This window comes from Chiloscyllium plagiosum, unplaced genomic scaffold, assembly GCF_037043375.1.
Source record: "Chiloscyllium plagiosum isolate Xiang-an unplaced genomic scaffold, Cpla_swu_hap1 HiC_scaffold_22, whole genome shotgun sequence".
Taxonomy (NCBI): Eukaryota; Metazoa; Chordata; class Chondrichthyes; order Orectolobiformes; family Hemiscylliidae; genus Chiloscyllium; species Chiloscyllium plagiosum.
Genome location: NW_028270160.1, coordinates 76,338,604 through 76,360,191, shown reverse-complemented (window position 1 = coordinate 76,360,191; position 21,588 = coordinate 76,338,604). Strand labels below are relative to the sequence as shown.

The 21,588-nt window shown below is 44.4% G+C and overlaps 1 long non-coding RNA gene across 4 annotated transcripts in view; it reads right to left on the bottom strand.

The window, feature by feature from the left end:
- Positions 1-4,940: 4,940 nt before the first annotated feature.
- The window catches only part of LOC148146062 (uncharacterized), a 35,024-nt gene continuing 18,376 nt past the window's right edge, over positions 4,941-21,588 (bottom strand). Inside the window, exons 5-7 of one of the 4 annotated variants that reach the window (XR_015760986.1) lie at positions 16,257-16,448; positions 12,916-13,487; positions 4,941-5,499 (exon numbers count right to left, since the gene is read on the bottom strand). This is a non-coding gene — a long non-coding RNA (uncharacterized LOC148146062). Of the gene's footprint in view, positions 5,500-11,984; positions 13,488-16,256; positions 16,449-17,405; positions 17,585-21,588 lie in introns of those variants that run through there. The other 3 variants (XR_015760987.1, XR_015760988.1, XR_015760985.1) reach the window with 3 other exon arrangements.

Sequence of the window (21,588 nt, the reverse complement as noted above, 5' to 3'; positions counted from 1 at the left end):
AGGGCCCTGAGCAGCACTGATATACAGAGGGATCCTCAGTTGCAAGCTGAAAGATCCCTGAAAGTGGTGAAGGAGGTGAATGGCAGGCTTGCCTTCTTCTGTCAGAGGAGTGAATATAAAACTATAATCAGGCCACCTTTGGGGTATTGTGTGCCGTTTTGATCACCACATTATAGGTAGAATGTGAAGGCTTTTGGGAAGGTGGAAACAGGTTTGCCAGGATGTTGCCTGGATTGGGAGAGGTTAGAAAATCTTGGATTGTTCTCTTTGGAAAGTCAATGGCTGTGGGGTGACCCAACTGGCACAGACAGAGTTTGTAAACCATGGTTTACTACAGAAATTGCATCTCTTGTTAAGAAGAAGAAAGAGGCTTATGTGTTGATGAGGCAAAATGGTACAGCTGAAGCAATGGAGAGTTACAGATCAGCTGGGAAGGATTTAAAGAGAGAGTTAAGAAAAGCAAAGGGAGGACACGAGCAGTCTTTAGCAAACAGAATAAAGGATAACCCTGAAAATTTCTATAGGTATGTGAAGAATAAAAGGATGATTAGGGTAGGAATAGGGCTAATCAAAGACAGAAGTGGGAAGTTGAGTGTGGACCCTGCAGAGAGCGGAGAAGTGCTAAATGAACATTTCTCATCGGTGTTTACACAGGAAAAGGAGAATATTGTAGAAGACAAAAATGTGGTACGAGATATTAGACTAGAAATGATTGAGGTTAGTTACGCACAGGTGTTATCAATTCTAGAAGGAGTGAAAGTAGACAAGTCCGCAGGCCGGATGGGGTTTATCCGTGGATTCTCTGGGAAGCTAGGGAGGAGATAGCTGAGACTTTGGCTTTGATATTTGAGTCATCATTGTCTATGGGTTTAGTACCCGAGGACTGGAGGATTGCAAATGTTATGCCCTTGTTCAAGAAGGGCAGCAGAGATGACCCAGGTAATTATAGACCAGTGAGCCTTATTTCCATTGTAGGAAAGGTTTTGGAAAGGATTATAAGAGATAACAGTTATAATCATCAACAAGCAACAATTTGATTACAGATAGTCAACATGGTTTCGTCAAGGGCAGGTCGTCTCTCACAAACCTCATTGAGTTTTTTGAGAAGGTGACCAATCATTTAGATGAGACTAGGGCAATTGACGTGGTATACATGGACTTCAGTAAAGCCTTTGATAAGGTTCCACATGGTAGGCTGATGGATAAAATGCAGAGACATGGAGTTGAGGGTGATTTAGCAGTTTGGATTAGAAACTTCTGAAAGAAGGCAGCGAGTGGTGGTAGATGGAAAATATTCAATCTGGAGCCCAGGTACTTGTGGTGTTCCACAAAGATCTGTTTTGGAACCACTGTTTTTTGTCACTTTGACAAATGACTTAGACGCAGGCATAGGTGGATGGATTAGTAAATTTGCAGACGACACTAAAGTCTGTGGAGTAGTAGACAGTCTGGAAGTGTTACGGGTTGCAGGGGGATTTAGATAAACTGCACAATTGGGCTGAGAGGTGCAAGTGGAGTTCAATGCAGTTAAATGTGAGGTGATGCACTTTGGGAAGAATAACAGGAAGGCAGAGTACTGGGTCAATGGAAAGATTCTTGGTAGCGCGGGTGTGCAGAGGGATGTTGGAGTCCATATACATAGATCCCTGAAAGTTGCCACCCAGATGGATAGTGCTGTTAAGGCGGCATACGGCGTGTTAGGTTTCATTGGTAGAGGGATTGAGTTCTAGAACCGCAATATCATGCTGCAACTATACAAAATGCTGGTGCGGCCACAGTTCTAATACTGTGTACAGTTCTAGCGCCCCATTACAAAAAGGATGTGGAAGCATTGGAAAAGAGCAGAGGAGATTTATCAGGATGGTGCCTGGTTTGGAGGGAAGGTCTTATGAGGAAAGGATGAGAAACTTGGATCTGTTCTCATTGGAAAGAAGGTGGCTAAGGGGGGATTTGATAGAGACATACAAGATGATCAGAGGATTAGATATGGTAGACAGTGAAAATCTTTTTCTTAGGATGATGACGACAACTTGTACGAGAGAGCACAACTACAAATTGAGCGGTGATAGATTTAAGACAGATGTCAGAGGCAAATTCTTTACACAGAGAGAGTGGTAAGTGTGTGGAATGCCCTACCAGCTAAGGTAGTCAGCTCAGCTACATTAGGGAGTTTTAAACAATCCTTAGTTAAGCTCATGGATGATTTTGGGATAGTGTAGGGGGACGAGTTGAGAAAATTCCAGGTCGACGCAACATTGAGGGACGAAGGGCCTGTTCTGCACTGTATTGTTCTATGTTCTATGTTCTATAATCTGAATATTTTTCCGAGGTAGAAGTGACAAATTCTAGAGGCCGTAGATTTCAGGGGACAGGGAGAAATTTAAAGAAAATAAAAACGGAGAGAACAGCAGATGCTGTAAATCAGAAACAAAAACAGAGGTTTCTGGAAATGCTCAACAAGTCTGGAAGCATCTGTAAAGAGAAATCAGAGTTCACGTTTCTGAGGAAGGACGCAAAACATTAACGGATTTTTATTTTCACAGATGCTGCAAGACGTGCTGAGCATTTCCAACAACATGTGAAAGTTTAAATGGAATTATGTCAGGCAAGTTTCTTACGCAAAAAGTGGTAGATGACTAGAATGTATTCATCTGGGAGGTGGTAAAAGCAGAAACAATCACAATGCTTAAGAGGCATTTGGGCAGGCACATAAGCAGTCAGGGGTTGGCAGTGATATGGATCATGTCCAGGCAGGTGGAATTAGTTTGGTATGGCATCATGGTCCGCACAGACATGGTGGGCCGATTATTCCGGTGCTGTCCTGTTCTGTTTTCCAGGGGGTAGAATGTGTGGAGTGAGAAATAATATTTTGAGTGGAATATGTCTCTTCTTTAGAACACACAGTCAGTTGATGCATTTTGAGAGAAGCAATATAGAAAGGGAACATATATTTGAGTGGCACAGACACAGAGAGCAGGACAGCAGGAATGGGGAATAATGTGTACAAATCATTAAAGGAGAGAAAACATAAAGTGTTTTGAGTAAAACAAATGGGATGCTGGTCTTCATTAATGGGGGAATGATAACAAACTCACGGAAAAGATGCTGACCCTTGACAAAGCTCTAGTTATGTCACAGTCAATCATTGCATTCAATTCTGGTCAACAGATTCCTGGTCAGAATGAGGAAGTTAAAATACCATAGAGGGACCAGTTCCATACCTTTTGCTTCTCTTTCAAGACAGCGTGGGGTCTCAAGGGTTAAACAGTCCCCTGCCAAAGGCCTTATTTCATCAGCTGAAGGCCTGTACTCTTAGAATACAGACAGAATACCTCAGAAGGGTGGAGGCTGACAGTATCTCAAAATAGAACCTCTTACAGCCACACGTGTGGACTTCCCCGTAATCCCAGACAGAGGAATTTGCCATTTCCAGACAAGACTGGGAGCCCTGTGCACAACCCTGTTAAACTGCCTCCCACTCCCATTATCTTACCTCCCCTCCATATGACCATAGGTAAGTGAATCCCCCATTTACTGAAGGAAGAACCCTTCTGCCTTAATCTCTTCCCATCAACACATAATCATGAACAATATGATAATCAATTTCTGTAATCCATTCACACGTTATCATAGGACATCGTCCTTCATCAAGCTTTGTAAGGTCATAATTACCTACTTTAAACTATCTGTTGACAATCGCCCATGTGACTGATATGCCTTTGTCTAATTCCTATTAAATATACTGTCTCTGTGGGTAAGGCAGAGATTCGTGAAGAAGAGTCTCTACAAGTAGAAACTCGGCTACTTTAGAGACGCTTTGACACTCTCGCCGGCTGTCCGATAATAAAGCTACTGCTGTTGTGCAGAAAACCTGCATTGTCTGGATTTGTGGATCAAAATAGGCATCAACAATGAAGGATATGAGTGATCTTCAGACTGTGGCGTACAGACTTACTGGAGTGGTCAGAGATGAAGAAAATGCAGTCACTGGATTGATTTGAAGAAATTGCGATTTTCTTTGAAGTGAAGAAGTTGGATATATTTTTGATAGAGCTGCATAAGATAATAACAAACCTAGATTTAGCAGACAAAAATATCTGTATTCAATAGGTGATGGCACAAGAGTTAAGGTCAGATGTAAGGTTTTGAGACAGCGGGAGATGAGCAAGTGTTTCTGCTGACTGTATTGGCTGGAAATATGCAGAACATGTTGCCTATTATGGTGGTGCAAGTAGAGAAGATCAATGATCAGTTCTGAGGGAAATAAACTTGCAGGTTATGGGGTATGTATGGGAATGAGAATATTGGATTCTGCTACAGAGAGCCAGCTTGGATTTGATGGGCCTCTTTCTGTGCTATAATGCATTTTATTTGGAATTGCTTAACTTGTTCTGGTCGCCGATTAAGTTGTCATTTAGGTAAATCTGCGCAGTGCTCCTACTCAGACCAACACAGGCTGTCCCTCCACAGCAGGAGATAATGTTTACTGTTTTATACTGGGTTCTTTGGGGCGGTGGGTGTTGGGGGCGGGGTGGCAGGCTAACGGTGTGTGTAACAGTCTGCTAGCATTTATCTGAAATGGCAAAACACCAGTGCAGCTACACTAGGTATCGACTCTGGAAATGTGGGGAATGCCAGAAGGGAATTCTTTACCCATCCCACCTGGAAACTGGCCAAACCAGTCAGACTGGGGAGCTGTTCACCTGTTCTGTGTGTGTGTGTGTGTGTGTGTGTGTGGGGGGGGGGGGGGGGTGATGGGATTCTCTCAGGCATACATCCTGCTGAGACACCAGTCAATTTACTGATCGCCACAGTTCAATGATTTTTTTCTTTTTCACGCCAAGTAATGAACAATGGTTTTGGCAACTCACAAAATTGTGCACATAGAGATCTTAGCTTTGGAAATGTTCACAACATTGTTGAACATGCACAGATTCACACTGGGTACAGATTTTTATTTTCCTTTATTCATTCACAGGATGATGGTGTTGCTGGCCCGGTAGCATTTACTGCACATCCCTAATTGCCTAGGGGGCAGGTAAGAGTCAACCACATTGCTGTGGGTCTGAGGTCACAATGTAGGCCAGACCAGGTAAGGATGGCAGCTTCCTACCTAAAAGGGCATTAGTGAACCAGATGGGTTTTTCTGACAATCGATTAATGGTTATCATTAGACTCTAAATTCACAAGTTTTTTTTATTGAATTCAAATTCCCCCATCTGCTGCAGCAGGCTTTGAACCCAGGTCTTCAGAACACTATCTGGGGTTTTAGGTTGACTGTCTCATGACAATACCACTCGGCAAATACTTCCCCACATCGCTGTCCATCTGCACAGAGTGAACAGTGATTTTCTGGTTCATCAGAACTGGGTAATCACAAATACGTTTGCTCAATGATTGCAGGAGTTTAATGTTGATTGGCTATTGACATCCATCTCCGAACCATGTATTCTGGGGTTTGTTTCTGATGATGATTGGAAGCACCATCAGTCTTGGTACCTTTTGGGGATAAAACCAGTTTCAATTAGCTTACTGTTAAATGCATGGCAATCAATTATATCTCACAACTCTCAGGCAGATTAGTTTTTGTAGAAGGACTCTCCATCTCCCCAACCTCCTCCATCCACATCTCCAACAATACAATAATCTCATAGAGTCTCTTTATGATTATGAATGAGACAATCTGACCGGCTGCTTCTTTCCCTACTCCTATGTCAAGTTGGATCTTAAACTCCCCTTACTGCAGTTGTGATCCTGCATCATTGTACAGTGTTGCTCGTATTTCATGTCTTGGCCTATCAGTGTTCATGATACTGCATGTAGTATATGGGGCCAACAGTGTAAGAGTTTAGCTCTTTCTTTCCAACAACAGCAGTATAATTGTACTCCAACAAAAATTATAGAATCACGGCCAAAAATATCCCCCAACTTACCTCTTACCATCAAACCAGAGTATCAATCCTCATTCAACTGAGAGAATTCAGGAGGGCATGTCAGTCACAGCAACATGACTACCTAAAATGAGGTGTTAACCTGATGAAGTTCCCAAAGAGGACTGCTTGTGTGCCAAACAGCATAACCAGCAAGTGATAGACAGAGTGAAGCAATCCGGGAAACAACAGAACAGACCTAAGATCTGCAGTCCAACCAAATCCAGTTGTGAATGAAATCAGAGCACAGCTGGAGTTCTGAGAACAGTTGTCTTCAAGATATTAACCAACAAGAATGTCAGACTGGATTAATTATCATAAAACTCAAGACCGTTTGATATTCATATGTTTACAATCAGTGTTCAATTCACCAAGTGTACCTGAAGGTAAAGATAATCTTCAAGTGATTGTAACCGTGGGGACATCTGAATACTTGACCAGCAAATTAAAGCCTGTTGTGTTTAGATAGTAATAATTTTAAAGAGATTTTAAAAAGTAAGGTGACTTGAGTACAATGGAAGAAGTTGATTGGTGGGTAGCTGATAATGTTGTTTTAATCTGAAGTTAATTTAGGATTAGTTAACAAATAAACACATGGTAGGGAATCCCAGCCCCATGGAGTGCACATCCAGTTCCATGTGGGAAAACCAGGACACTTCTTGTGTGAGCGACAACCACAACAACACGGAGGTGACGTGGGAAATGTCAGCAACACTCGTTTGACCACAGCTAAAGTACTGCACACATTTCTGATCCCCACATTCCAGGGTTGATGTGATCACACCAGAGAGGGTACACAGGAGACTGATCAGAATGTTTCCATGATTGGAGAATGTCTGCAATGTCTGGAGGAAAGGTTGGATAGATTGGGGATGATTTCCGAGGAGGATGAGCTGAGATTTTATTGAAGTGATTAAATGCTGAGGAATCCAGATCGAGTGGATAGGAAGGAGCTATTCATTAACTGGGAGGTCAGAAACTGGAGGTTTTAGATTGAAACTAATTCTCAGAAAGAAGGGGAGGGAAGAATTCATTTCACTCGGAGATGGTGGGGAGCAGGAACTCATTGTTGGGGTGGCAGAGGCAGTAACCAGCATCACATTTGAATAAATGGACTTGGATGTAACTGAAATGCTATAGCACACAGCGCTGCGGACTAAAGTCTGCAGAATGGGATCATTGTTATTTATTTGACATTTATCCAGGATATTAAAGTCAAGTCCAATTTGAGAATTTATGAACATCATCCGACCTGAATTCCAAATGTCAGAATAACTTTATCAGAAAGTTTCAGCACAGATTGAGGCCAAGTGGCCCATCCTGCATATGTTGGCTGTAATAGAATGACCCAGGCTTTAAAGCGTCTGTACTCACCAATGAGAGCAATAATTTCAGACTGTGAACTCTGCCCTCTATGTTGTTATAATCTGTTTTTATAATGAATATCTTTCACAGCTGCACACCTTGTTTCCTGGTTTCTTTGCCAGCCCTAACTCCATTCCCCATGGCCTTGAGGGACTACCATTTCTGCTGTTTAATCTCTCCTGCCTTCCCCCGTGTGACAGACTGTCTTTTTGTCCTTGTCACACCCCCATCTTGCTCACAACTTGTTACATTTCTGATTCCCAGACCTCTGTGACTTCACTGCGCCCCTTGGGTCAGTGGCACGAGTTTTGAATTCTCTTCCTCATGAGATAATCGGAAATCTTTCTGGCTGCAGTTTCACCTCGATTTTATTTTGAAAAGAAAAGAGAATTTGCGTCAGAGTAAAGTATTTTGAGTCCTCGTCCACAATTCTGAGCAGTTAGACATAATTTGAGACCCTCCCACGGATGTGCAGGTTTGATGGTTTGTCCGTGCTAACATGGCCTGTAAAGTGTAGGTTAGGTGGGTTGGGTTAGCCATGATAAATGTGGGGTTATGGGTGTAGGGTGGGACAGCAGGTCATTGCAGACTCGATGGACCGAATAGCCTGTTTGTGCGCCCTAGGGATGCTGTGATTCTAACTGATTGTGATTGTTGTCACATTTTCCTCATGCCAGTTTCATTTAGCTCAGGTACACATGCTGCGTTTTGTGTTTCTCTGGGTTCTCACTCAATCCTTTCCTTCAGTTTTACATCAATTTCACACTGTTTGTGAGGGTGGAAATGAATTTGTAAATATAAATACTCCGACTGAAACCCCTCACAAGTCCGGAACTGTTTCTGCTACTAGCATCACTCACAACAGGAACATAAAGTTTCAGTCACAAATCTGACAGAAACGCAGATATTATAATCACAAGGAAAGGCTTAACAGCTTAAAACTATTTTCTTAAGAAAAGAGGAGGCTGAGAGACAACCTGGTACAAGTAGAAAGCTTTGTGTCTGTGTTTTCAGAGATTTGAGGTTGAAATCATTGGGTTGGAAGCATGTTTCATTGCCTCAGGTTATCAAAGGTGCTATCGAAATGTGCATCTCTCTTTCTGCCAATCTGTCTGAGTTAACAATCAGATGGATAGGTCATTGTCTGAGTGTTTTCCCGAATCCCTGATTGAATCTGCCTCCCCCCACAATCTCAGGTGCCTCACCACTCACTGGATCACGGAGAAACTCTGCTGTTATCATGAGAGCTTTCTTTGCTGTCACCTCTCTTAGTGTTTCTGCCTAATCTCCACTTCTCTTCATTAAATCCCAGCTGCCTACAGTCCACCCACATGGGCATGTTGAAGAGCATGACAGGAGATTGGATTGAAACTGACAGTTCAATTGCCAGAATGAAAGAGGAAGGAGGAAATAAACAGGTTTTGTGGATCCCGGGGATACAGACTCCAGGATTAGTCCTTGTGGGCATTCATGCAGTAACACGAGACAGCATTCCAGAATGAGAGTTAAACCTGGGTGGCAGGAGAGGGAGCTACTGAACATTAGCAGGTTTAGTTCAAACACAGGAGGTTTGTTCAGTCAGTAACAGTGTGTTAGACATGGAGGTGAAGTGAGCAGTGAGGGGAAATGTTACCACAAGCTGCAGATGGACAACTTTCATTGGAACAGGGGGAGGCCATTCAGCCGCTCAATCATGCTCTGCCATTCAATATGATCACGGCTGATTTGTGGCCTAACTTGCAATTTTCAAAACCCTCCAAACTCATTAATAAACTCCTCTGCAACAGACAAGATGAATATTAAAAAGCTGATCAGCTGCAAATGCTGGGATATCAGGAACAAAAGCAGACATTGCTGGAAAAATTCAGCAGGTCTGGCAGCATCTGTGGAGACTGCACCTTTTGGACCAGTGACCGGTCAGGTGACCAGCTGCAGCTGACCATTCTGCCTTTTCTGTAACACTATCTGGAACAGGTTCTGGTGTGAGGGGAATGAGACTGTCAATAACAACTGAGAAAACAGGAGGACAGAAATCAGAATAAAACACATTCACTTTTAATTCAACTGCAAACATTATTCATTAATATTTCTGAAATAGGATAATAGACTAGAAATCTTCATGTCACTGGGTCTGGGAAACTGTGCTAATTCTGACCTGGTCCAACCGACATATGAATCCAGACCCTGAATAATGTTGTTGACTCTCAACCATCTCCTGGGCAGTTAGAATGGATGGGAAATGCTGCCCCAGCAAGTGATGCCGTAATCCCATGAACAAACTGAACAAATCCAATCGCTGTGGTTACTTGTGAGCTTGCCGATGTTTCATCCAGCTGGATATCTGAGTGCGTGGCTTCCCACATTCAGAGCAGGTGAATGGCCTCTCCGCAGTGTGTATTCACTGGAGTACAGCGAGGCTGGATGGTGTATTGAACCCAGCACAACCCACCCATTCCCCTACATTTACCCCTTTACCTAACATTACAGACAATTCAGCATGGCCAATTCACCTGGCCTGCGGGAGGAAACCGGAGCACCCGGAGGAAACCCACGCAGACACGGGGAGAACGTGCAAACTCCACACAGTCAGTCGCCTGAATCGGGAATTGAACCCGGGTCTCTGGCACTGTGAGGCAGCAGTGCTAACCACGGTGCCACCGTGCTGCCCACATATTCACCATCCCAGGGGATACTGGGTAAATATACCTCAAAGAGGGATCTAGTGAGAGTAGATTAAGGAGAAACTCTTCACATGTATGGAAGAATCAATAATGAGGAGGCACCGATGTGAAGGGATTGACAAAGGAAGCACATGTGACATGAGACTTTCATGCAGAGAAAGTTTATGGAATGCACTGCCAAAGAGCGAGGTGGAGCCAGGTACAATTAAGAGAATAGAATTGAACAGCTATTGGAAGGGGATGAATGGGAATTCAATTCACTAGCATGTTACTGGCTGGAACTGGCAATTGAGACTGAAAGGTTACTGTATAAAATATTTTCGATTGTATTGCCAGATTGCCAGACACATGAGGGGCTTTGAGAAATAACTTAAATGATAGGCATTGAGTGTCAGAGCGCCTACTGTTGTGGGGGCATCCCGTTCAGATACAAATCTGAATTGTTAGGATTGACTTGCACTGGCTCCAGAGAAGTGGTCCGAGCATTATAAAGGTCATCGGAGATGGTAACAAATTTCCCATGGGTTACAAATCGGAAATGACAGAGTAAGTATGAGTTCTGCTGGTAAAGTGTATAAAATTATTCAAAATGGCGCCAATTTACTTCCAGATACAAGTGAGAGAAAGGCACATTAAGTATGTCATTGCATTAGTCCAAATTTAGAAATTCAGGGGAACTGAACGGAGAGCTGGTGTTGGGAGTTGTAGGAATGATACCTTGTTTTACACACAGAGAGAGTTCCCAGATGGGAAACTCAGCTTTAACATCACATCAACTGCAGATTCGTCCAATTCCGCAGGTCCTGATCCTTATCGGGAATATGGAAGGGGAAAGCAGCATTCCCAGGCCAGAAAAATCATTCCTATGTTATGCACGTGGTCGAATATTTAACTGGTCATGTGATCTGGGAAGACACCAATGTGTTTCGACCAGGGTGAGTCTGTGTAAATGTAAGGACTGTGGGAAAGGATTCACTTACACCTCCCAGCGCGACACTGACTGACACAGTCACACTGGGGTGAGGCCATGTATGGGAAGGGAAATACTCGATCTTACAACCTGCTGAGGAACCAGAGATGGCACAGCGGATTTAGACCCTAAACCTGCTCCATGTGTGAGAAAGGATTCATTTAAATCTCTCACCTGCGGAGACATCAGTGCATTCCCATCGGGGAGAGGCCATTCACCTTCGCAGTTTGTGGGAAAGGATTCACTCAGTGACCTGCTGAAACACCAGCGAGCTCACTCTGGGGAAAGGCCATTCACTTGCTCCCAGTGTGGGGGGAGAATTACACAAATGCACCACCTGCAAAGTCCCAGTGAGCCCACACAGGGGAGAGGCCATTCAGATACTCAGTGTAGGAGAAGGGATTCAGTTATTCATCCCACCCAGAGACCCCAGCGTTGGAGCTGTTCACCGCTCTGTGTGACAAGGGATTTGCTGCGTCTTCAACACGATTGAGAGACGAGTGAGTCCACACAGGTACGTGGTCATCCACCTGCTTCTGTGGACTGCAGGACTCTGATTCTAATGTTACTGTTCATCAGAGTCAGGAGTGGACCTTGGACATGATGACACTCGGAGTATTGATGTTGTTGTTAACCACATTAACTGGGCTGGAGTTGACTGAACTTACATTGCCCCTTTCTGAACCTCAGGATGTCTCTCTGGACAGTAAGCCTCCACAAAGAGCAATGTGACAATGAGCAGAGATCATCTGCTTTGATTTAAATTGTGATTGTAGCACAGCTGCTTCACAGCATCAGGTACAAGGTTGGAGTCCAGTCTTGGTCAATAGCTTGTATGGAGTTCCCACATTCTCCCCATGATAGTGTGGGTCCCCTCCAGGTGCTCTGGTTTCCTCCCACAGCCCAAAGATGGGAAGGCTAACTTGTCCACAGTGTCCAGGAATGTTCAGACTAGGTGGATCAGCCATGGGAAAAGCAGTGTTACAGAGATGGAGTGCTCTGGGCGTGATGTGCTTCGGATTGTCGGTGGGGTTTGATGGGCCAATGCTCTCCTCCCACACTGTAGGGATTCTATTCTATGGTTGAGGATAAAGGCTACATAGTCGGGTGTCCTTGGAGAAGGAACATGCGGTGTGTATCAATGCTTTCGATGCCTTCAGATAGAGGTGGGCACCGCAGGAGATATAGTGCTTTATCTCCACCGCTGTCCCCTCCCCACAACCCTACTTTGATTTAGTCCCTTCTCACTCTGTCACTTGCAATGGTTTGCTTGGCCCGTAATGGGCTTTGTTTGGAAATATTCAAATGGTTACACAAATGGTTTACTGCTGGTGATTATATGTCTCGATTAGAGTGATGCTGGCAAAGCACAGCAGGTTAGGCAGGATCCGAGGAGCCGGAAAATCAACGTTTTGGCAAAAGCCCTTTTCCAGCACCCCTCTAATCTAGGCTCTGGTTTCGAGCATCTGCAGTTCTCACTTTTACACTGCTGGTGATTATATGTTAACCATAAGCAAAATGGCATAATGATGATTTTGATGGTGGGAAGGATGCTGTGATCACATTTCTGGGTCGGAGAAATGGGGAAAAAGAACGCTTCACAGCTCATAGAACGAGAACTAAAAAGCAGTTAAATCAAACCAAAGATTCAGACAGGGAGGGAATATTTCCCTGGAGTTTGAGTAGCTGGAATGTGATGGTGTCCGGGAAGACAGAATATTGTTTTACAGAGGTTGACAGCATTAAAACTGTTATATTCAGACAGTTTAATTTATTTTCTTTAATTTTATCTGCTGTGCAAAAAACTTTTTCAACATTTTAAAGCCAAAATTTACAAACCTTGTGTTAAAGATAAATGTTAAATAAAATCCATCAAACCATCCCTCACTGAAAACTGATGGGGAGGTGCAATCCCCTGGAGAATCCATGCCCACTTCTTCCTACCCGGGCTCCATGACTATATACATACCTGGAAGATAGCAGCAGGAGGAGACCATTCAGCCTTTCAATCCTGCTCCACCATTCAATCGGCAACAGCTGACCATCCAGCTCAGACTCCTGTTCCTGCTGTGCTCCAATCCCCTTTGATGACTTTACCTTGAAGAACTATATCTAAGTCCTCCTTTGGTTTCACTGCCTTTTGTTCCAGTGACGTTGCGGTGTTACTGTGTGGGTGTACGCAGGGGTAATGTGATGGTGCTCTCTCGTGGGAATGCACTCAGCGTCGCTCATAATCCTGCAGTAACATCAATTGGATTTCAGCAACTCGAGATAGAAACCATTTCCAGGATTTGGGCATCACTGGCTCAGCCAGCATTTATTCCCCATCTCTAGACACCCTTGAGAACATGGTAGTGAGCTGCTGTCTTGAAGCATTCACAGTCCATTTGGCGCAGATAGACCGACAATGCCGTGAGGAGAGTGTTGCAGGATTTTGGCTGAGTGATTCAAAATCTTTGGATCTTCAAATGCTGGTTAACTTAATCATCATCTGCACATGATTTTAAGATTTCAGTCTGCAAATCTTCACCATCTAGCACTCTGTATAAAGGAATATATACAGATTAGAAATTCAGAACAGACAATTCTAGTTTCTCTGGAATATCTTTTTCCCCTTTCTTCCCCAAAAGCTGTAACCCTCCAGCCCACTTACTCTCTCCCACCATTCTGACTCTGCTACCCCCTAATGTACACCCTCCCCATTCTCATGGAGTTGCTGATAAACAGATCCATGCCACCACTTCCCATCCCTGGTTAGACTCTGCACCCTTTCTGGGTTCACTTCCTTTCCTTTCAGTTGCTGCAAGTCAATAATGTAACAGCAGAATGAAACAAAAGGAAACAGACCGGGAGGTGGCAGATCCTGGACAGAAGAGGAATCTTCAGTCTGGGAGAATGGGTCAGATCCTTCTTTGTTTCCCATTCGTTGATTCCCACCATTACAATGAATTGGGAATTGGGTCTTACATGGGTGTGGTGATACTTTAACCCCCAACTGATCAATACTATAAGCAGATGCATTCCTCCTCCAGCCGATCACAGTGTGAAATACTTTCTGCAAAGTATACTTACCCAAAGCACATGCACCAAAACCCGCCCACATTCTGTACATGTACAATGCTGGATTTCCCTGCACATGTGTGGTCCCTGCTTCAGGGATTCTGGGAGTTGTAGTTCCCATGAACCCACTGGAGCCCTGTCTCTGGAAAGTGAAAGAAAAGTGTGAACTGGAGGGTGTTGTGTACAGGATCCCCATTCAGAACATATGGACTGTCACTGGGTTTTACTGAGACACCTGCTTCCACAACCTGATTTTCTTATGTAAGGAATATAGATTCAGCTAACTGGGACGTGGGGTGGTTAATAGGAGGAGCAGATTTTAAGCAGAAGTGGCTCAATGGTTAGCATTGCTGACTCACAGCGTCAGGGACCTGGATTTGATTCCAGCCTTAGGCGACTGTGTGGAGTTTACATGTTTTCCCTATGTCTGTGCGGGTTTCCTCTGGGTGTTCCAGTTTCATCCCACAGTCCAAAGACGTCCAAAGGTTAGGTGGATTGGCTATGCTAAATTCCCACAGTGTCCATGCATGTGCAGGTTAAGCCATGAACCATGGGAAATACAGGGAATGGGTGAGTCTGAATGGGATGCTCATTATAGGGTTGGTGTGGACTCTGCACTATATGGACTCTATTCTATTCTCATGAAGAAGAATGTACTTATCTCAATGTGCTGTGAATCTGTGGAATTCCCTACTCAAAATGCGGTGGATGCCAGGACAATGAGCAAATTTACTGAAGAGATACAGATGTTGAATTTGCAATGAGTTGAAGGGTGAGAGAGAGCAGGCGGGAAAATCCAGCTGAGACCAAGGTGAGCTCAATCATCATGGTATTAAATGGTGGAGCTGGTTCGAAGGGCTGCATTGCCTCCCCTGTGCCCAGTGCTTATCTTCTTACGGTAATAACTGGAAAGCTAAATCCAAAACTCACCACCTTCACCAAAGGAGATTTTCGGAAAATGCAGGATAGTCAGGTGGATTCGTGTTCCAAACTTAGTGCGGAAGCATGTAGGAGATAATGATTTTGCAATTTTAAACTGAGGGGAGTTAAAAATCACACAACAACAGATTATAGTCCAACAGGTTTAATTGGATCATGATGAAGGAGCAACGCTCCGAAATCAAGTGTGCTTCCAATTAAACCTGAGGGACTATAACCTGGTGTTGAGATTTTTAACTTTGCACACCCCAATCCAACATCGGGATCTCCAAATCATGTAAACTGAGGGGAGACAGTGATTTATGGTTTTGGACTGTGTAGGACATTCACACCGTCCAGAATACTCTGTTGTGAATATCTATCCTGTACTTTATTACAAAGCCAAGGTCTCTGACAATGAATACCAAAACACCCAGGTAACATCGCCTCACCTCGTAATCTGATAAAAGACTTGTGATAAGTATGGTTGAATTTAGAATACAGTTTGAAAGCGGGAAGATTAAATCCAATCCTAAGATCCTGTGCTTAAACAAAGGAGACTACAATAGGATGAGGCAGGAATTGGCTAATGTAGACTGCAAGCAAAGACTTTAGGGTGGGCGAGTTGGCAGACAGTGGAGGAATATCAAAGAATTTTTTCAAACAGCTCAGCAAAGGTATATATCAATGAAAAGGAAGGAGTGTAGGAAAAGGAGTAATCTGCCATGGGTGGCAAAGGAAATAAGGGAGTCTATCAAATTGTAATTATGCAAATTGGCAAAGACCAATGAGAAACTAGGAGATGAGAAAAAGTTTAAAGATCAACAGAGAGCTAGATGGGATTGGGGGAGAAAAGTGATGAGTAGCTATCCCCAGGGCCAGAATAGCAGTTTTCACTGCTAGAGGGGAACCTATTGTGTGGGGAACATATGGCCTCTGTAATTGTTGAAGCACTTAACCGTTACCATTGAGATAATCCTGATCAAGTTAAAAATCACAGCACACTCCAAAAGCTTGTACTTCCAAATAAACCTGTTGGACTATAGCCTGGTGGTATGGTTTTTAACTTTGTCCACCCCGCTCCAACAACGGCTCTTTCACATCAGAATCCTGACAGACAGCCCCACTGAAACTTAAGTGTCTGTTGGATACCTGACTGAGCCACAGAGGCGTGGGGGAGGGGTATGTGGTTTAACCACACAGTGCTGGGCTGAACTCAACTTTTTAACTGTCAGTGCCATCGAGATAATACTGAGAGACAGCATCCATTCAAAACCACAAACCACTAAGGTATAAGAATGGGAGTGGCACATCGGACAGGCGGGGAGTTACCTGATGCTGCCTGGAGGTGTTCTGCATGTACACTATCCAGGTAACTGCCATGTCTCATCAATAAAGACTCAAAGAAGACCTCTCAGAGTTCTGTGCCCAGATATTGCTATCCAGCAGGGTTTAGGAAGTCTTCACAGCAGTCAGTCTTCACAGCGGAGAACACGAAGAAGATGCCAGTAATTGATAAGGAAACTGAGGAAGGTGAGGAACAAGAAACAACCATTATCACGAAAGTGTTAGAGCTGGGCAAGTTAATGGAGCTAAAGGTAGAGAAGTCTCGTCGCTCAGATGGAATACATCCCAGGGTGCTACCAGAGATAGCGGGAGAAATAGTAAATATACTTGGAGTCAGAGTCCTACAGCAGAGACAGGCCCTTTGGCCCAAACTGGCCCATGCTGACCAGAATGTCCATCCACACTAACCCCATTTCCCTGCACTTGACCCATCTGCTTCTGACCCTTTCCTATCCATGTATTTGTCCAAATGTCTTTTACATGTTGTTAATGTACCCACCTCAACCACTTCCACTGGCAGCTCAGTCCATATACATACCAGCCTCTGTGTAAAACAGTTGCCCCTCAGGTTCCCTTTCATAATTTATTCTCTAACCATAATCTGATGCCCTCCAGTCCTTAATTTCCTGAAAAAAAGACTGAGTGCATTCACCTTACCCAAGCCTTTCATGATCTTATACACTTCCAGAAAACATCCCCCCTCTGTTTCCACTGCTCTAAACAAAAAAAAATCTTCACTTGTCCAACCTCTCCCTCTAACGCAGACCCCTGAGACCTGGCATCATCCTTGTAAATTTCTTCTGCACCTTTTTACAGTTTAATAACTGAAACCTACACTGCATTCATCACATTTCCAGTGTTTCCCACGGCAGTGGAACTGACATGACAACGGCAATGGATTACAAACCATGATCGATAATTAACTCCTTTACAACAATCCCGTTTTCATAGTATTTTCAATGCTGCAGGTGTCCTTGTGTCTTTCTGGTTGCATAATTAATTTACAACTTGTCCTCATACAAAACAAATCTGTAGCTTAATTGTTCCTGGGAAATGTGCCATGTTTTTTCAGATTTTTAAAAACAAATGAACTCTCTCTCCACAGTCACCACACTAACATGGACTTGGCTGTACCTCAGTAATGTTTCCAGACACACTGACATTTGAAATATTCGCCCACGGACAGAATATACACCTTTCCTTCCACATGAGAAGGCGAATGATATTCAGATCGGCACGGATCAAGTAACCATCAAAACGGAACAGGAAGTTCAATTTGAATTTCTCATCCACAAATCCACCCTTTCAGAACCCTACAATAGAGAAAACAGGTCACCACTGTTAACACAAGGATGGAAATTCATAAGACAATTATAGTATTAAATTGTAGTTTCTTTGTATCCCCCCAAGCTTTAAATCTCAGTCTCACAATTGCTCTCTTCTATGAACTGAAATCCAAACCAATCTCCTCACTCCTTCCCTTCACACCCAGTTCTAACACTCTCTCCTCTCTTTGAATTCAGTTTCCTCGCTCCTGCCTGCAGACCAAGAACCAATAAAAGGGGCAGCATGATGGCACAGTAGTTAGCGCAGCTGCCTCACAGCACTAGGGTCCCAGATTCGATTCCAGCCTTGGGCTCATTCTCTCCGTGTCTGCGTGGGTTTCCTCCGGGCGCTCCGGTTTCCTCCCACAATCCGATGACTGACAGTGCAGGTCAGGTGAATTAGCCACGGTAAATTACCCATAGTGTTAGGTGCTTTAGTCAAAGGGAAATGGGTCTGGGTGGGTTGCTCTTCGTGGGGTCGGTGTGGACTGGTTGGGCCAAAGGGCCTGATTCCACACTGTAGGAAATCTAATCAAATCAATGAGTCTGACTCAGAGCCTCCCGAGTGTTGGTGAATCCTCCCCCCACCTCCCAGAGTTTCCTTCCTGGTCAGACCCGCATTGATTTTCCCCCCAATCTGGAACGTCTTACTCATTTCCCCCACTGCGAACTCTGATGAGAACCATCCTGCACACACTGGCCAAATCATATCTGGTTGAACTAAAATGAAACAGATTAGAACTCTAATTACAGGCCGACCCCTGTCCCTCTCCATAACATTCCTGAATCTTCACAAGAGGTCTGATAACTTTCTGCAAAATGCTTCCCCATTGATACTTTGACCATTCGTCAGGATACCAGGGGAGGGGCCATTCTCCTGGGTCTTGCTTTCAGAGGGAGGAAGCTGCCAATGACAGATTAACCCCACACACCCACAGCCTCCCTCCCTGGCTCTGGCCCATACTGCACGTACGCCAACAATTGCCCAGCACCGCGCCCGTGCACTGGTCTCCCCTCCTACAGCACTTGCTCCTACAGGAGCCTGGGTGATTGACAGCAGCTGCTGCCCAATAGGGTGGAGGGGGCGGGGCTGGAGGACTGGGACAATGGGATTGTAACCAATGAATGAATGTGGAGGACACTGGGGGATGGACAGGTCAGTTAGAGACAGGAGCAGTGCAGCAGTAGGAGGGGATCCTGGACAAACTGAACAATGGGAGAAACTGACAGGAGACAAACTACAGGAAGGTTCTAGTTAGAGGTTCAGGCAGGGACAGTTGGGAGACAGTCTGGCCTGGAGGCTTGGGCATGTTTTCTAATCTGCCTCTTCAAAGCTGCTGTTACCAAACCCTGAACCCGATCCTCTTGGACCACAGGTAAGGACACTACCACCATTTCTTGGTGGGCTAATGGAAAGAAGGGAAGATGTTCTCAATCTCACTCACATGGAAACTCCATGAGCTCCTCCCACTTACTGTCTACGGTGGGGATGGAGGAGACAGACCAGGTGGGAGGGGGTTAGGGAGAAAGGGACTGCCTTTCAAAAGGAACTTACCGGCATTGTGTTATTAACAAGACTCAACACAGTCAGCTAACACAAAGCTTGTGGATGTGAACTTTATCCAGAACATTAACACCCATAACTGGGTGACACAAACCTCAATGTACAGAGTTAAGTCCTGGATATTAATAACAGCTTTGTGTGTGAGAAATCACGTCTCATGAACTTGAGTCAATTTTTTGAAGTAACAACAAAGAGGATTGATGAGGTCAAAGCGGTGGAAATGATCTACGTGGTTGTCAGTAACGCGTTCAACAAGGTTCCCCATGGGAGACTTGGAGGTGTAGTGGACAGTGAAGAGGATTACCTCAGATTACAACAGGATCTTGATCAGATGGTTGAATGTGCTGAGGACTGGCAGATGGAGTTTAATTGAGATAAATGTGAGGTGCTGCATTTTGGAAAAGCAACTATTAGCAGGATGTATACATTTAATGGTAAGGCCCTCGAGAGTGCTCCTGAACAATGAGACCTTGGAATGCAGGTTCATAGCTCCTTGAAAGCAGAATCGCAGGTAGATAGGATAGTGAAGAAGGTGTTTAGTGAGCTTCCCTTTATTGGCCAGAGCACTGCATTGGGAGGTCATATTGTTGATGTACAGGACATTGGTTAGGCCACACTTGGAATACTGCGTGCAATTCTGGTCTCTTTCCTATCAAAACAATATTGTGAAACTTGAAACGGTTCAGAAAAGAATGAGAAGCTTGTTGCCAGGGTTGGAGGATTTGAGCTACAGGGAGAGGATGAATACACTGTTTTTCCTGGAGCATTAGATGTTGATGGGTGACCTTATAGAGGTTTATAAAATCAGTAGGAGCATGGGTAGGGTAAATACACAAGGTCTTTTCCCTGCGGTGGGGGAGGAGGCACGATGGGTGGTGGGAGACGGGGGGGGCTGAGAGTGGAGGGCGACGGTTAGTTTGTAGATCTACAACACAACCCTGTTCCTGTTTTCTCCTCATCCCCTTCAATCCCTCTGAAGGGCTCAGAACAAGTGTACAGTCCCTGGAAAGTAGTGTTTCACGGTGATCAAGTTCTGAAGGTTGCATTTGGGAGGCGGACCTTTATTGGTCTGTGCACTTATCAATAAATGGACCTGGGTTCAATTCCACTGTCCTGGATTCATGTCTGTGGCCACAGATGCGCCTGTCTCTGACACTGACTAGTGGATCCGCTGTCACTATAGCTCTGACATTCTCCTTCCTCCCGTTCTGTTCAGCGGAGCTATCTGTAGTGTCATGAATCTGGCTGTTGATTTCCCCTGAGAGGCCACCGCACCCCTCCAACCCCCCCCCCCCTTATAGAATCCCAAGCGGTGCACAGTATCTGTTTGAGAAGGGGAATGATCACTGGGGAGTCCTGCACTTCCTTCCTTAGCCTTTTACTTGATCTGATGGTCACCCATTCCCTTTCTGCCTGTGTAACCCTCACCTGCAGTGTGACTAACGCACTAACCGTGCTGTCCATAACATTCTCAGTATTGCTCCACAGTGAGTCCACTCTCAGCTCCAGGTCTGAAAAACAGTTTCCCAGTAGCTACAGATGGGCACACTGCCTGCACACATAACCGTCACGGACACTGGAAGCGTCCCTTATGTCCCACATTGTGCAAGAGGAGCACACCACAGCTCTGAAGGCTCCTGTAACAACATCTCACTACATTCATCTAGTTACTCCCATTAAGAGAATTTAAATGAGTGAGCAACCTTCCTTCACTTCAAACATGCCCATTATAAAAAAAAAATTACTTAAGCTGATATGTTGTACTTTTAAAAACTTAAATACTCCGCAGTTATCACTGACAAATTGGCTATCCCATTGGGACTGTGAATTTCTGAACAGCCTGAAGTAAAACGGAGTTTCAGCTTCACCTTCTCCCTGTCTCACCTCACTTTGTTTCCATCCAACTCCAAAACACTCTCATTGATCCAAACAGCCCTCACAGTGCAGCCCTGTCATTTTCATTGTCTGCTCACACCTACACTGCCCTCAGCCTCCTGTACTGTTCCAATGCTTCTCAATGGGAGTTCAGGGACAGCATCTCATCTTTCAATTCAGCCCTTTGTAACCCCAGAATCAAAATGAACTTCAGTTTCTGAATGAACAGACAGTTGTCAGAATCTGGAACGTTCCACCTGAAATGGTGCTGGAATTTGAGTCCACAAGGAATTTCAATGAGAAATTTGCAGGGAATTGGAAGTAGGGAGTTTGCAGGTTAACATCATAAAGTGGATGATTGGGACTAAATCTGACAGTTCCTGCAAAGAGACGAGGTGTAATATGGATAAATCTGCGCTCTCTCTCAGGCCAATACCTCCTTCCACAGCTACTGGACCAAGAATTAAACACATACCCAAAGGGTGATCCAACCATGAACCTGAACATCGTTCTGCTTTTGGCTTGACAAAAATATTGAAAATATTTTCCCACA